At 35.5% G+C, this 16,278-nt stretch overlaps 1 long non-coding RNA gene across 1 annotated transcript; it reads right to left on the reverse strand.

Annotated features, from left to right (window-relative positions):
• Positions 1-70: 70 nt before the first annotated feature.
• Positions 71-14,940, reverse strand: LOC148624198 (uncharacterized). Its single transcript, XR_015919646.1, has 4 exons — positions 14,838-14,940; positions 7,208-7,320; positions 5,060-5,794; positions 71-767 (listed from the first exon to the last, which is right to left on the reverse strand). It is a non-coding gene; the product is annotated as an uncharacterized LOC148624198 (long non-coding RNA).
• Positions 14,941-16,278: the final 1,338 nt, after the last annotated feature.

Raw genomic sequence — 16,278 nt, forward strand, 5'->3', positions numbered from 1 at the left:
ACAAATGTACATGTACTAAGTCCAGTGTTCAAGGATTTTTCAAAAATTGAGGTTTCCTTGGGAAAAATCCATATAAAATCAACATTCCCACAGTCAATGACTGCTTTCCTAACAAAACGAATCCTTACAGCATATGAAGTTTTCAACTTGCCATGGGTAAGTGTAACCAAGTACCTAACTTTCCCTGACCCAAATTTCACTTGCCCTGGGTAACAGGAATAGGAATCCTAGAAGACTGCTTTAAGTAATAAACTGGTTGGTTATGCAAAATTTGTGTTCACAGCACAGAGTTATATATAAATCCTTGTTCACAGTAATGGTTACCTTTAAATTTAAAAGTATGGTTTAATTGGACTGTCCATTGTGTTGGCTTAATGTGTAAACACAAGTGGAAAAAAAGAGATAGACACCTTAATGCATACTGTATATGCATGCACAAATGTATATAGTAAATGTACCCGATATCAGAATAATGAAATTTCCACTGGGCTTTGCCACATATAAGAAACAAGAACATACTTAAGGTATTCAATTTTCTTTTATTATACATGTACAATGCATCACATTTTACCACAATATGTCTTATAGCAGATACTGAAAACTTTTGCAACTGTATTGTTTTACATTTTTATATTAAGAGTCAGTCTTGAACAGATACTTTCCCCTGAAAGTAGATAAATACATATAATATTTAATCTGCGCCATGCTTCCTTCTGCTTCATATACATGTGCGTTGTCTATTAATTCAATTCACACTGCTTAGGATGCTGAAAATTAAAACAAACCAGTATCAATATACATGTAATACATATAAAAATTGAAAGCTTTTCATAATTGTAAGCTTATAATATCTATATATGATTATAAATGGCATGTACAATGTACTTGTACTATTTTGTTAAGACCTGATTGAAAAGGATGGTAACAGCTGTAATACCGCACTTGATTGTGTTTTATAATGCAACTCCAGTATGTATTCAATACATTGTTAAGTAGAAAATACATGTTTAATGACAGTTCCCTGGTGGACTCATGTCATATTTAGCAATGAGTAGGAGGTTCGATTCCTCTTGTTCTGTAAATCATTTTAAAATTGAAGGGTTAAATGAAATAAATTAAAATAAAAAAGGAACAACCATTTGATCTTTATGGGAAGAGCTACATTTGTAAACTATCCTGCCGTACTATTTTGTGAAAAAAAAGGTCCTGCCTTTATTATTTTAACAATTTTATTAGGACAATCATTGATCCGTTTTTTTTTTTTTTGTTTCATAAAGTGAATATTTCAATGTTTCTTTTTTATTTCATTTTTAAGCATACCTCCCCCAACAAAAAAAAAACACACACACACATACACATACATGTAAAGTACAATTGATACAATGTATTTCTGACTTACTGTTGTCTGTTATTTTTGGTTTGTAGTACTGTAGTTTCTAAGCATCTTTTTAATAATGTAATTAAGACAACTTGACTGGTAATGTGTTTGAAATAAATGTACATTTTGTAAACGAAGGTTAATTTCATAATACTGCCTTTCATGATTAAATTTGGTAAAATTAGCGAGAAATTTAAAGTTTTAACTTGAAACCGCCTAAATCTACCCCTGACAACCCATGCTTTGCAAATTGCCTTGCACGCCCGCCACTCCCCCACCTGAATACGCCTCCGTAACCATATTGATTTTTATGAGTGGGGGTCGGGGCTAGGATTACATTTGAAATAGAACGGCAGAACAATGATATATGATTTTATATAAATACAAAGATGCAATAGGCGAAAAAAAAGGTTATGGTTTGAATATTACATAAAAAGATCCAGGACACAAAATTTGACTATAATAGCCCCCTTTTTCCCCTTACGATTCAAATGGATATAGAGTTTTATCATTATTTACCTGGGAGGGGGGACTGATAATTTTGAAATCATATAAAATTTTCTTGACCCCCATGATATTTTCTTATCCCCCTTAAAAACATTTTTTTTTAATGTGATACCCCCTCTATTAAACATGCGTATGGAGTTCATATAACAACTCCTACACTATGCCAGATCTTACCGAAACTACGCAGTTTTGTATCGCGATAGAATTCTAATAAATAAACTTCTGGAACAGGATTGTGATGCTAAAAGATTGAAGTCATCCCTATAAAAGTTTTATGTTGTGGTCGTCGTCATGAAATCGTGGATCGCTACGGTGTATCCATCTGCGCCATGAAAACTGATTTGTTCAACGTGTCATGGTTTTCCTTTCCTCTTTCGTCTACCCCGGACTTGACTTTTTATGAGCAACTCGGCGGGTTTCTAGAAAAGCAGAGGACGCTTACCCTACTGGCGCACCTGGTCCATGCTCCAAGTTTTTAGTGGAGTCATAGCTCATTTGCTTTTGTTAAGTTGTATATTTGATTTTGACAAAGTTTCATGTTCTTTGTACGTCTGTTTTCCATGTCTGGTCTTTGTCCCTGGATAACATTCTTCTTATTACCGTTATAACCGTAGTTCCCTTCACTACTCTTTGAAGCAAAAGCAGTTGAGATGTTAAAGAATTCTTACAATAAAAAAATCAAGTCTTCAATTCCAAAACTTGATACTTTGGAAAAGTCTTATCAAAATCAAGCAGAATCAGACACAGCTCTTGAGATTCAAGATATTGGTAAGGAAATTGAATCGTCAGCAGATGAGTCGGACCAATTTGATTTAATAACTGTAAATGTTTTAGGTCCTAATGGTTATGTTGATGTGTGAACTTGATTTTACCAGAGATCATGCATGTGACAATGAAATAAAATGTTTAATGGTGGTAAAATATGTTTTAATTTGACTGGTGTAATGCTCTGCTTAACTAAAAATTTGGACCCCCCTTGAAATCCTTGTGCAAAAAAATGACCCCCCCTCTTTGAAGTTACAAAAAAACTGAACCCCCTTTTCCACTTACAGAAAAAAATGACCCCCTGGATGTATGTACTTGCTTTGTTTAAATTTTCAAATAAATGTCTACTGTTTGAATATTATTTATAAATTATTATATAAAGGATGCCGAATCTAGAGGTTTAACCTTAAAAAACAAAGCTGTTATGCACGTGGCTAATTACAATATTCGTTAAGTTTCGGCTAAGTTTACAGCCAATGAAATGAACATCTCGTTAGCGAGAACACAGCGTTACTTTATATATTTATCGGGCATTTTAAAGAACCCAAAGCTCTCCGAGAGGAAATAATCGCCATTTTCTTGCAGTATATTTCTCTGTTTCCTTCCCCTTTCCCTATGATATCCCCTGGTTAGCAGACTTGCAGGTACCAGTATCGTATTGCATATCCCTGAGCAGGTGTACGTCAAAACATGGATGCTATAAAAATATAGTGCATTTTCTTTCTGCCTCTCTACAAACTAATATTTTGTCAAAAGATATGAACAATGACTTATAAAATAGAGCAAACATCACACTGTAAGATGAAGAACTTTTTTAAAAGAAAATCTAACATAATATCATAAAAATGTTCCACTGAAAAGGTTGGTTTGGTGAGTGCAAAACGAAAGTGAAAGTAGGGAAAATGGCTATTTATAGTTCGAGACTACTTTTCTGTCCGATCTTCGTGGACTCACCCTATTTTCTTTGCGGGAAATTATTTTTTCACATGTCCTTAGAAATGCTACATAAGTGAAAGTTTTATTGAATCAATTTACATATTTTTTAAAAAATCCTAAAAATATGCACTTCACTATAGAAGTCTATGGGAAAATTAATACGATACTGAGACCTGCAGTGCAGTACTGGTCACCGGAAGTGAAGGGTCTATAAATAGTATGGGAAATCCCAGTGTTTTCACAAGATAGGGGTATATTTAGAAATCATTATGGAGATTAGGCTTCACATCACAAGAAGCGAAATGCACCTATAAAATGTACAGAAATGTTTTTCCTTTCAGAAACTGTTTAATTTTTTTTAAATGAGATGAGAACTTTTTTCACAGCACTATGAGGAACAGGGGTAATTTCTGCGTAGGGCTATTTTTTTTTTTTTTATTTTTCTGAACATATTATCAAAACGTTGAACAAATACCTTTTATGAAAAATGCATGTTATTCTCGAAGTTTGATTTATTTTGCCTATTTCAGTATTTTTTTCACGGAAGACACTTATCTTGAATTTTTCAATTATACAAACTGTTTGACTTTTTCACAATCTATAATCATTCAGAGCAAAACAGTAAAATAATGCAAATTGCCCGAGGAAACTATGTTTTGTTGTATCAAATACAAATATTCATATACAAATGTAATCACTCACGTTCTGAATACAGTCACACATAAACATAACTTTTTTTCCAACCAGTTTGTTTGTTTTTCTTTTTTTGTTTGATTTTGTTTGTTTTGTTTTTTGTTTTTGTTTTTGTTTTTTTTACAACTCTTCGCAGAAGCTACCAACCAGTTACTATAATAGGTATCGGATCGTCGATTCATGAAGATACAGCACAAACAAACAAAAATCATATAAGGATATTGTAGAACAATATCGATAAAGATACTAAAAGAGAATATAAATGATTCTAATATGACGTGATACAAAGCTCTTTAGATCTCAGCCATGGTAAAAAAGGATAAATGCTTTATCAACATTTCGAGCACCACACAGGTTGGGTCTATTAAAAATATGAAGAAACTACTCATATTGGAATTCGAATAAATCACGGAAACTCTATTTATCATTGTTTTAACAAGGGCTGGCCATTTATCGCTATCGCTTGAGGTAAAGCAATACAACATACATGGCCAGCCCGTGCTAAAACAATGATAAATGGAGTTTCCGTGATTTGTTTCATGATTAAAACATCTTAATCGGTGTCTTTATTTAATTATATAAAAAAATACTATATGAAAAATGAATGTAATTGAAATTAACGTTACAAATATTCGTAATTAACTTGGACTGTCCATCAAGAAATAAAAAAAATAAAAATAAAAATACTAACAGTTTATGATTATATAAATTTACTTTCTAATCATCGTCTGTTTTGTTATGAATTTTTTCGCCAGTTTTGTCTCCGCTGTGAGAACTCACCTTTGGCGGTTATTCCTTTCGGTAGTCCATTATCGAATTCTCTCCATGGCGAATTGTTCCGCTTGAAAATGTTTCGCTGGACGTTCTTTCGGTGTGTAATATTCGTTAATCGTATTGCAGTTTGCATCCATGTTAAGTTCTAGTGGAGAGAGTTTGGTGATAGTTCTCGATGTTGTCCTGTTTTCTTCTTCTTTTTCTTCGTAAAATGACTGATTCTGACTAGCTCATCATTTCTTTACTTAGTTTTTCAATAATGGCTAATTTCCAGAGAAATATTTGACTTTCGTAACATATCTGCACAACTTCGCCTCTTCTAAAGTTCTTTTCTGTACCTTCAATACGTAGGCATTCGCGTAGCGATGTTCTATATTCTTTCTTCCACCGGCCCCAGAAATGTTGGATTAATTGACAATGCAACTTAGAACGCTTATTTGAGGAAGAGTGAGCGGTGTTTGTCGTCAAATTCTCGGGTTCGAACTCGTTGATATGTATTTAAAGGGGCGACCATTTAGTATTGCATCATTTTCTGTAACAGTTATAGAAAGTCCAATGAATGTAATGTATGTTCGTTCTTCCTAATACTGAAGATGTTTTCAAAAGGCTGGATTTTTTTATCAAATGTGGTGGGCGCCTTTTTCAACAAACAATCGGCATTCCAATGGGAACAAATTGTGCTCCTCTACTTGCTGACCTATTCCTTCACTCTTATGAGGCTGACTTTTCAGCTGATCTGATCTGAAAGAAAGAACATCGTTTATTCAGACCCCTTAATATCAGTTTCCGCTATACAGATGACGTATTAACGTTCAACAATCCTACTTTCCGGGATTTGATACATCGCATCTATCACTAAGAACTTGAGATAAGAGATACTTAAGCCACTGTGAAGTCAACCTCGTATACTGACCTACATTTAAAGTTCGATGGTACAGAAAAACTACTGACTAAACTTCACGACAAAGGTGATGACTTTTCATTCAGAATTGTCAACTGTCCTTTCATCTGTGGCAAATTCCCTTCGCACCTGCGTATGAAGTTTTCATATCACAGCTCATACGTTATATCAGAGCTTGCCGTAACTTCGCAGACCTTTTGTATCGGGCTCGACTTTTTACAATTAGGCTTCTGGAACAGGGTAATGTTGCTGCAAGATTAAAGTCATCACTGCAGAAGTAGTGCTCATACAACCTCTTTGGAGCTTGTATCTTGACACAAAGAATTGACATATTTCAATCTTTGGAAGAGCTTAGGTTTCTAAACCTTTTCACCTGCTATCCTTATAGTAAGGAAAGGAACGGATATTCGACTGGTCTTTCGTTTTAATGACTTAGGAAGAGAAACTCGAGAAACTGTTTTGAAAGTTGTTTTGATTTCCAGTGGTTACTTTCTTTTGAGCTTCGTTACATTTGTGAAATAATGATTAAATGAGGTCAGGAACATTTGAGTAAAAAATATCATCAAGCCTCAATAGATGATAGACTTTCATAATGTCTACAGTTAATGTTCTGTATACTCGTAGTCACATTGTACAAATTTGAAATAAAATTTTATTGACAGCTACCGATATTTAAAATATGTTAAGCTCATTTATATCACAAAACGGTTTCTCTCTAAAATGTGAATTGTTCAAATTTCCAGATCGTCAAATCGGCCGTGATGTTACGAAAACAAAGACTTACTGCCTTTTTTGTGCCAATATTCTACTTAATGTTATATTTCCTACTAAATGACTGTTTATCTTCAAATTTGTTAGAAATTTTTGTCAACATAGAAATTAATGAGTAATCAAGGGAACCAAGATCTTAGCAGAAATCAAAAGAATGTAATCCAGGAACAAAAACCAGACATGGAAAACTGAAAAACGCAACAAAGATCACAAAATAACTAAAATAATGCATACAAAGTAACAAACGCGAACGAGTAACTCGGACTCCACTTAAAACTGAGAGCATGGACCAGATGTACCGGTAAGGTTAGCATCCTCTGCTTTTCTAGTTGCTCATAAAAAATACAATTATCAGTAATTTGTCAACAATCGACACTTAGCAACAAAAATTGCGAAATTACAATGGAATTTTTTGGTAAGAAATTATAAAATTCTTTTTGATTGTGTATATCAATTGTTCCGAAGTAACTGGTACTACTTACTTGTAGTTATTTGTGGTGCTTCTATGATTCCAGTATCTGTACTGTATTAAGAAACAGTTACTGTCAAATGTCATGTCTTGTCTAGTCAGTATCTGGAGCTAGAAGACTGGTACCTAATTATAAAGTGTTATCATTGGGATTCCCCAGACAATGATTTGGGTCACTACAAGATCACTACATTTCCCTCTGTTTTAATTAAAGGCCCTCCCCTTCCTCTCCATGGGAACAGTATGAAAGCATGACATGAAACTCTTTCAATAAAAATTATTGCAGACAAGAATAGTAAAAGGAAGGAAAAGTGCAGACTAAACAGTATTGCTTTTTTAGGAGGGTCAACTTCACCCATTACAGCTGGAATTAATATCTCTTGAAAATCCTAATAACCTGATACAACGTGAACTTAAAATGAACACTCACAGGACATAACTTTCCTGTGGGAGTAACAAACATGTATTTTACACTACATTTGTACACTTCTATGATACAATTCCCTCTCTGGGGTATACAGTCCATCTGCACATACATGAAAATGCTTAACAACAGTTTTTGCCTTCCAAGTAACCTATCCACAACACTCCAATTCCTTTTACCTGAAAAGTTCTAGGGTCGGACTATTAGGGAAAATAGGGTGTCAATCAGAATGCAACAAACCAACAAAACAATGCAGTATATTAACTATGATTGGGGTATTTGCTATTTCTTGAGGCTCTAAGTGAATGTCTCAGTTTGAAAACTGATGGCATTTGTACCCAGGACTGAGGGACTCGTTTTAACCAGGATTGCACCCACATTGAATAGGGATCCTTACCTTTGAACCGCATTTGCCTATCTAATGGGATTTTCCAAGGTACAATAGTACACTAGTATTTATTTTTTGACCTCAATTTTAACTGCAAGGGATGTTAAACATGTATGGTAAAAGCCAATATCAAACTTTGGAAAGAATAATAGTAGGTAACTTTATCATTATGCGGAAAATTACATGTAAAAAGGAATTTAAGCATATTGTTGGAAACAAGTGGCACTTGTTTTGTTGTTTGCAAATTGGCCTTAAATACTTGCCCTTAAGTTCTGGAACTGTTCCAACACCACACAACACATTCCGAATAATTACATTTCTTAGAGAGAGTGTTTAAAGCTTCCCTTCCTGCTTGTGCATTTCAAGTGATATTGGGGGGGGGGATCCCCGTGTGCTTGTCTACTTTGGTGGGCTTTAGACCTTTTTCCCTGGACACCGCCTATCCCTGATTAGGTAAACCTAACGGTATTGTTGGATGGACTCCTCTGTGTTCATCTCTTTCGATGGACATCAGGCCTTATCATGGGATCCTTGTTGGGTATGAATAGTGATACTACTGGTTACATTTGGGGATCCCCTGTGTTTTCATCGCCCTTGATCGGCATAAGAATCTTTTCATGGGGTCTCTCATCATTGTCAATGGGAATACTTGGTGACATTGGGAGATCTCCTGTGTGTTCACCATCATTGACGGGAATGAGTCCTTTTTCATTGGAAAAAAATCCCCCGTACCATGGGGCACGTTTTAGGATGAATCTCTAATTAGTTCCGCCCCGTGCAGGTGCGGGTGTCAAAAGAATAGGCCCACAGCAGCGCTAAGTTTGTCGTAAAAGGTGACTAAATAGTGTTCAGAACCCTAGCCGGGGGCTAGGGTACTCTGCCCACAGAGCAACTGGGTTGTGTGCCCAGTGGTGGAATGGGGTACCCATGGCGTTTTACATGCTGGAGTTTTCATTCTATAATACGGAAAACCTGACGGCAAACCACAGTAGTCCACCTGGTTTGGAAAGATGCCACGTTCCTTGTACGTTAAAGAACCCTGCTGTGGTATTAGATTGGAGTAAAAAACTTTGCGCTCAGCCACAGAAAGCTATACTGCCCGACCTTACCCATCCTTCTCTTTTTCTAGTGGCAATCAAATTTTGTACACCCTACTATCCATGTGTCCCATCCCAATTTTCATTTCATCATCATCATCATTTCATGTTCATATTATCATCTATTTCAAGTTCATTGCCTGAATAAAGCTGAAAATTTGCTGCTCGGGCGTTAAACCTCAATAATCAATCAATCAATCAATCTAATTAGTTCCAATTTCATACAATTGAGTAATAATCGAATTTACTCTTCCGTGAAGCTGTGCATCCTTTACGATTAAAGTTGTAAAACGATGTTTCGTCGATAGAAAGTAGGGATGTTTTGCATTGTCCCTTACAGTTGAGTTATCGATTCCTCTTCCACAGCGTATCATACCTCTGTCTAAATACAACCCTAACTGCAGAATAATCGACGGTTTCTTACCATTTGAAGTTAGGTTTATGTATTGGATTCCTTCCTGAAAACGTTGTCTCTATTTATTTCATCTTGGCGATTGTTCTAATATTGCGGTTTGATCTTGATCTGCAGTTCTCTATGAATCTCAATGCATAAACGGTCACTCTCAGTAATTTTTGCAAGTTCTATTGATTGAGTTCTATAATGATATGCAATCCTTTGACATCTGTCTGAGTCACGGATATCATTGTACATGTACCTACCCCTGTATTATCAGAATATTCCTCTTCAATTATTCCTAGCATTGCTGTTGTTACATTACCATCCCTTACAGGCCAATTCCTTTCATCAGTTACCCATTTTGGTCCATATTTCCAGATGTGATTTGTCATGAAGTATTTTTGAGAGTGATGCCCCTCGTAAAAAGGACTGCTAGATTCGTGTTAGTGGGACAATATCTCCAATTCTGTTGATCATCCGATTCTTTTTTGTTTCTTTAACACGGTTTGCTAGAAATTTCTTCTATGGTTTTGTAGTCCTTATCCATTGCAAGACAATTTAGCTGTCAACCCAAAACGTGATGTCCTATTTTATCTATCAAATGTTTAGCAAATTTGACTGCTTCAACTGTTCCCAATAGTTCCAATAAAGTTGGCTTGATACAGTTACAACCTTAATTAGGGCCACTCAATTTTAGGCCATTACAAGTGCTGCATGATTTCCCCGAACTATGTATGCACAAGCACCATATGCGTGCTGGATGATATCTGTGAAAATGTACAATTTAAAACTTCATTAAAGTCGTCTGAATCAGGAAAGTAGTATCTCAGCATTTCAAGCTTAATGCATTCATTTAAATCGTTTAGTACAGATTTCCATTCATGGCGCACGTTGTCGGGTAGAGGCGTATCTCAATGTAATTTGTGTTTCCATAACTTTCGAGTTAGAATCTTCGCTCGAACAGTAATCGGGCTTAGTATTCCAAGCGGATCAAATATCTATGAAGATTCTTTAAGGACATCACGCTGTGTAACCACTTCTTGAGGCTCTGACAATGAATTTTGGAATAAGATTTTATCAGATTTTACTTTCCAACGTAGTCCTTATATTTTCACCAGGTGATTTTTGTCGATGATATTTTCAGATTCTGCTGTGGTGCGTAGCAAGGTATTGTTAGATGACCAGGAGCGTAAATTGAATCCACCATTCGCAAGTATCGAATATGATTCCTTGTAAAATGTCATCATCTGAGTTTCGTTTTCAAAGCTCGAATGCACGTTGTCAACGTAAATATCTTTCTTCCATATGTCTGTAGTTTCACATGAATTTGCCTTCTGACACTTCAGCATTGTTGCATTGAGAATGTAGGGGGAACAAGTAGTCTCGAATAGTATGGCCTTAAAACGTATATCAGTAACGGACTTGTAACATCCTCTTGGTTGCTTAACCAGAAAAACCTAGTTACATCACGGTCATCTTTGTGTAATTCGATTTGTAGGAAGGCTTTTTCTATAGCCGTAGATACTGCATATTAATATAGACGAAAAGGTACAAGAATTCCAGTCAAATAATTGAGTACTGGGGTAACCGACTTGAACAGTTGTATCCTCAAAATATTTCTTCTGCCGCTTGGTTGCTGTCGTCTCCAATCTTTATTATTGTTATTTTATTTGAGTAAATTAGAAAGATTCTAACTGTTAATACATTTATCATTTCTAATAATCAATTTAGACAGAACTACATGAAACTTTACATCAAAATCATTAATTGTTAGCCAGTCGACTTACACCATTATCAACCTTGTGACTGAAATACCTCATAATATAGAGTTCTCTGTCAGCCCAAATAGTAAAAATAGTATGTGAAAGTAAACTATCAGTTTAGATTACTTTAAAATTCAATTACACAAATACAGGCTGAGTTCTGCTCTAGAATTATTTAGTGATTAATAATTTCAGGATGTTTGAGGTTGAAGTCAGTTCCCTAACCTCTGTTTTATTTATTACCAAAGAAATTAGAGTTACAAACAATTATGTAACCTTAATAAAACGGAATTCCAAATCAGTTATGGAAACTTCCCTTAACGTTGTTAGTTTTAAATTACAATCACCCGAGATCCTTTACTTTTGCAAGAGTAATAACTTTTCAGTCCAATCTGAAAAGTTCCCATGAGTGAAAATGGATCGTTCTGCGCATGCGTCTCATTCAAATTTAAAATAAAATTGGACAGCAACTGTCTGTAATGCACGAACTACATTCATTCTACAAGAACATTTAGCGGCAACAATGTGAGATGAAACTTTGCAAAATAACAACTGCAGTGGACTGGTAACTGCCAATTATTTACAAAGTTCATGTTTTACTCATAACTCTCCAACAGAAACATACAAAAGCTAATTTCGGGAAATCAAAAATAGGACCATGAGGTAACTTGCAGACGACACGTTCAGAACTAGACTAGAATTGTCAAGTGAAACTTATGACTGCTGTAGCCTGCAAATTTATGTAGTGAAGTGTAAATTAAAAGATATAAATGTGTACTTAATTCACTGTTGTCTGTCTCAAACATTAAAAATAAGGGGAGAAATGTTCATGAATGCAGTTTCATATACAACAATAACATAGACACCTTTAACAATGAATTCAACCCTTATATTATATACCTCGTACACAACTGTTCATACGCATGACTCTTGTACACGCACATATACCCGCACCCTACAACTATCTCATCAGGACTTCTCCAAGTTCATATCTTAGGTCACAGTGCTTTGTACTCATTAGCTGACTGAATATAAACAAAACCAAATTACCCACTCTCATACTATATATGAAATCATAGCTCACCCAGCAATATATAAATACATGTCCTAGTTATTACATAGTCGTTCAAGCTGGCACCTAGTTGGGATTCCTTACAGCTGTAGTCATATACTATGCGTATGGGCGTTGTTACTGAATCTTTCTTACTTTTCTGTGGTTGTCTCATCAAATGATACTCGCTCTATAGATCCACGCTTTTCTTGGTAACATATAATTTCACCATACATTTTGAACATATTTGGATCTTTTCTTAGTCTATTGATAACTTTTTCTGTCCGTTTCAGTACGATATTTTTGTTTATTGGAAGTTCAGGGCAATCACCAGTCCAAGGCAAATTTGCAAAATATTTCTTGTCTTTTAGTTTTATTCCAAACTTTTCGTAAGACTCCTAAAAGTTGATTGCATTCTTTAGAGTATCGTGTTGAGATATATGCCCATGGGTTCAAATTTCCAAAATCGTTCTAAGTTGTGTTCCTCCAATTTATAGTCTAGCAATACATTCAGCATCATTGTTGTCATTGTAACTTCTGTTGTGTTCATAAACGGACCCGAAATAAGATAACCCAGTGTGGATTTGACGGCTGTAGGGCCTTGTCCTCGAATGATCTCATCTTGTACTACTTGCCAGTAGTGATTAGCACCAATCAACCGACTGATTTCAAATTGATGGTCTCTTGTGATAGGATGTGATAGTCTAAGTTGTCTTAAGGACGGCAGCTTGGCGGACTTTGCTGAGTGGAACAGTTTTCTTGATACTTCTATTGAGTACTTTTATTGGCAATACTTCACCATTTTCAGTTTCAGGCTCTAGTTAGATTTTTTTCTCATTTCTGACGGTAACTTCTGAATATGATGGGAATTAAAACTACACCATATATTTCATGACTCTGTCCGAGTGATTCCAAACCTTGTCTCTATCTTATCATAGAAAATCCTTAAACTTCTCAATGGCATTGTTGGACTGTGAATATTAACTAACTTTTGCATATGTATATCAAGTATTTTCTTCTGTTTGGCCAAATCGTTTCTTAAGTAATACAACTACTTGGTCATAATTTGCGTGTGTAAGGGTTTATCCAGTTATGCATATCTGAGCTGCATCATGATGTTGAGGTTTCAGGTATATGAATTTCTGAATATTTTACAGTAAGGGGTTACATGACATATCCGGAGAAGATCGGAAGTTCTAAAGTTTATGGCATTATTACTATGGTTTGTTCTGCCTGTGGATGTTTTATCTCTATAAACTCTTTCACCTTGAGGCCTATCTCAAACCACATTTCCCCTACACTCCCTATATGGGTCATTTTTATAATTTCTCTCACCGTATGGCCTACCAGTATCTCCACCTGCCTCTCCCCTTTCTTCCCTATACGGATATGCTCTATAGTTCCACCCTTCTTGGAAAGGGTCCCTCCCGCTTGACGGGGTTTCTACGTCATTAGGTTCATAGTTGGACCTATCCCGGTCATAAACTCATACTACATGCAAATGTATCCCTCCTTGATCTTCTCTCCCCTGTCATAACTTTCAGTGATGCAGAGCCAGGAGTAGTATGAAACACTGAGTCGTGTTCCCCATAATCATCTAGGGACAGTTCACTTAACTCTGGGGGCTCTTTCTGCCCAAGACCTTCCCTCCTCGCCTAACTCATCTTTATACTCAGTGAAGCTCAAAGTTAGATATCCATGTTGGCCTTATTTCTACCTTGACTTTATTAACTAGTCAATCCTTTGTACAGTTTCCCCATGCTCCCAATGGCTATCCTTAAAACCCTCATCACACTTCTCTTCATATAGTGTTAAATCTAGCATTCCCACCAATTGGGGTGTTACTCTCAAATATGGGATTTCACTCAAGTCATGGAAGGTCAATGACCACTTTTTCTCTGCCCAACTTATGTTTTACCTATCACTGGGAGCCTTAATAATTTCTCATACGAGGAGAAATTTATACCCACTGTCATAATGTATAGAGACCAATATATTCCAAGTTTTTCTGATGTTGTTAAAATGCTGTTTTGTTGGTGTCTGATTTTACACAGATTGAAAGGCTTGGTGTGGTTGCATTCATTGTAATACCATATAAAATTATAGGTTGGTAATATTATTCTCCTCCTAGCGACTAAACCAATTGTCTAAGCCCTACTGTTCACGGTACCGGGTCCCTTCTAACAATTTCCCTGGTTAAATCAGAAAAAGGGAAGACGAAATATTAGAATAAAAACAACTGGTTAAATTGGAAAAAAGGAGAACAGTTACCAACAGTGAAAAATATAATATGAAAATGTCAGCTGTCTATGTTTATCCACCAACACTATCACAGTTGACCGAACCCAAATCATTTTACCTTCAAAAACCTGGACAAAGAGTCAGAACAAAGATGGCTGCCGCTGGACCTTGTGGTCAGGCAGCACATTCCTGAAAATTTTCAGAAAATCTCTATCGACTCCCCACAGTTCGTGGAAAGTCGCAGTACCAGTGAAGTAACTGGTACTAATTACTTGTAGTTACTTTGTGGCGATTTTATGGCTCCAGTATCTGTACTGTATTAAGGAACAGTTACTGTCCAATGTCATGTCTTGTCTGTTTAGTATCTGGAGCTAGAAGACTGGTACCTAATTAGGGGGAAACCAGTGTCATCATCATGGAGATCACTATGTTTGGTGTTTATAACGGGAGAAACGCATACACAAATAAAAAGAAAGACAACTCTGCCTGATATAAAAACGGCTTTAGAAAATTATGACTGAATCAAAAATGGGCTTGAAATGACGTCGAGTAAGTTTTTACTTAGAAATTATCACAATTTTATCTTGAGTTGACGCATCTTCCAAACAAAGTTCAAGACTTTTTTGAAACTCGTGGCGAGGATTTACACCCTGTTTATTGTATTTATTTCTGCTTATTTCCACTTATTTATTGTTCATATATTCTGTACTATTTTGACTACTGTTTTACCGATTTAATTGACGAGCATACGTATATAAATAGATGCAATACTTATGAAGATATAGCGGTGTAAAATGCGTGCTTTAAGCTATCCAGAAAGCTTCAGGTCCTCACCAGATTAGGCTCTCTTCCCTACACCAACTTGCTGTTTTTCAAAAATGCAAACTTTCGCACGCTTTAAGAATTAAAATCATGGTCAAATGAGCAGAAAAAGGTACACTTTATTTGTTTTTTTACAACACGATCATGCCCGTTTACTTTCGCGCAGTTTTAAAGTGCCTGATATTTTAGAAAACCTGTTTATTCACAATTAATTTCGGAAAAGCACCCAAAATTTGTTATGAAAACTGATATGTATTTTTATTAGGTTACCATGTCTACAATTTTCATGACAAAATAGAAAACAAAATCTAAATTTATTTCATGGATCTCCAGAATGTAGGAAAAAATTGTTGGATTTGCTTGTTTAATGTCTCAATTTAGCTTTATTTCCAGAAATTGTCAAAGTTATCTACAATGACCTATCTATATAGTGGAACCTTAACCCACCTTCATTGTGAAATGCCTGTACCAAGTCAAGACCATTACGGTGGTTTTCTATCATTCCGGTTGTTGCCCTGATATTGCTTTCTATTATACGGACTTTCCATTTAGACAATTCCTTTTCACTACTACCTAGATTTTATCAGTTTGATAATTTTGTAATTACCCTTCATTTCCTTCTGACAGAATGTAATTTTAGAGAGACGTAGCGAAAAGCGATCGAACAGTATATTTTATCAGAACTGTTTTGAATATGGAATGAATAAAGAATAAATAAAACAAAAAATGAAACTTTGTTATTAAGTATCCATACACATTTAAAAGCTACAATTTCGTTTATTTGCCTAATTTCTTCTGGAAAATGATGTATTTATTCATTTTCAGGCAATAACTATTGTGCAAAATAAATAAGCCACTTACTCGAGTAATGTCCGAGTGTCAAAAAATAGGCCTGCAGCAG

This window comes from Perna viridis, chromosome 2 (genome assembly GCF_037379345.1).
Source record: "Perna viridis isolate PV_CMFRI_1.1 ecotype Kerala chromosome 2, ASM3737934v1, whole genome shotgun sequence".
NCBI classification, from domain to species: domain Eukaryota; kingdom Metazoa; phylum Mollusca; class Bivalvia; order Mytilida; family Mytilidae; genus Perna; species Perna viridis.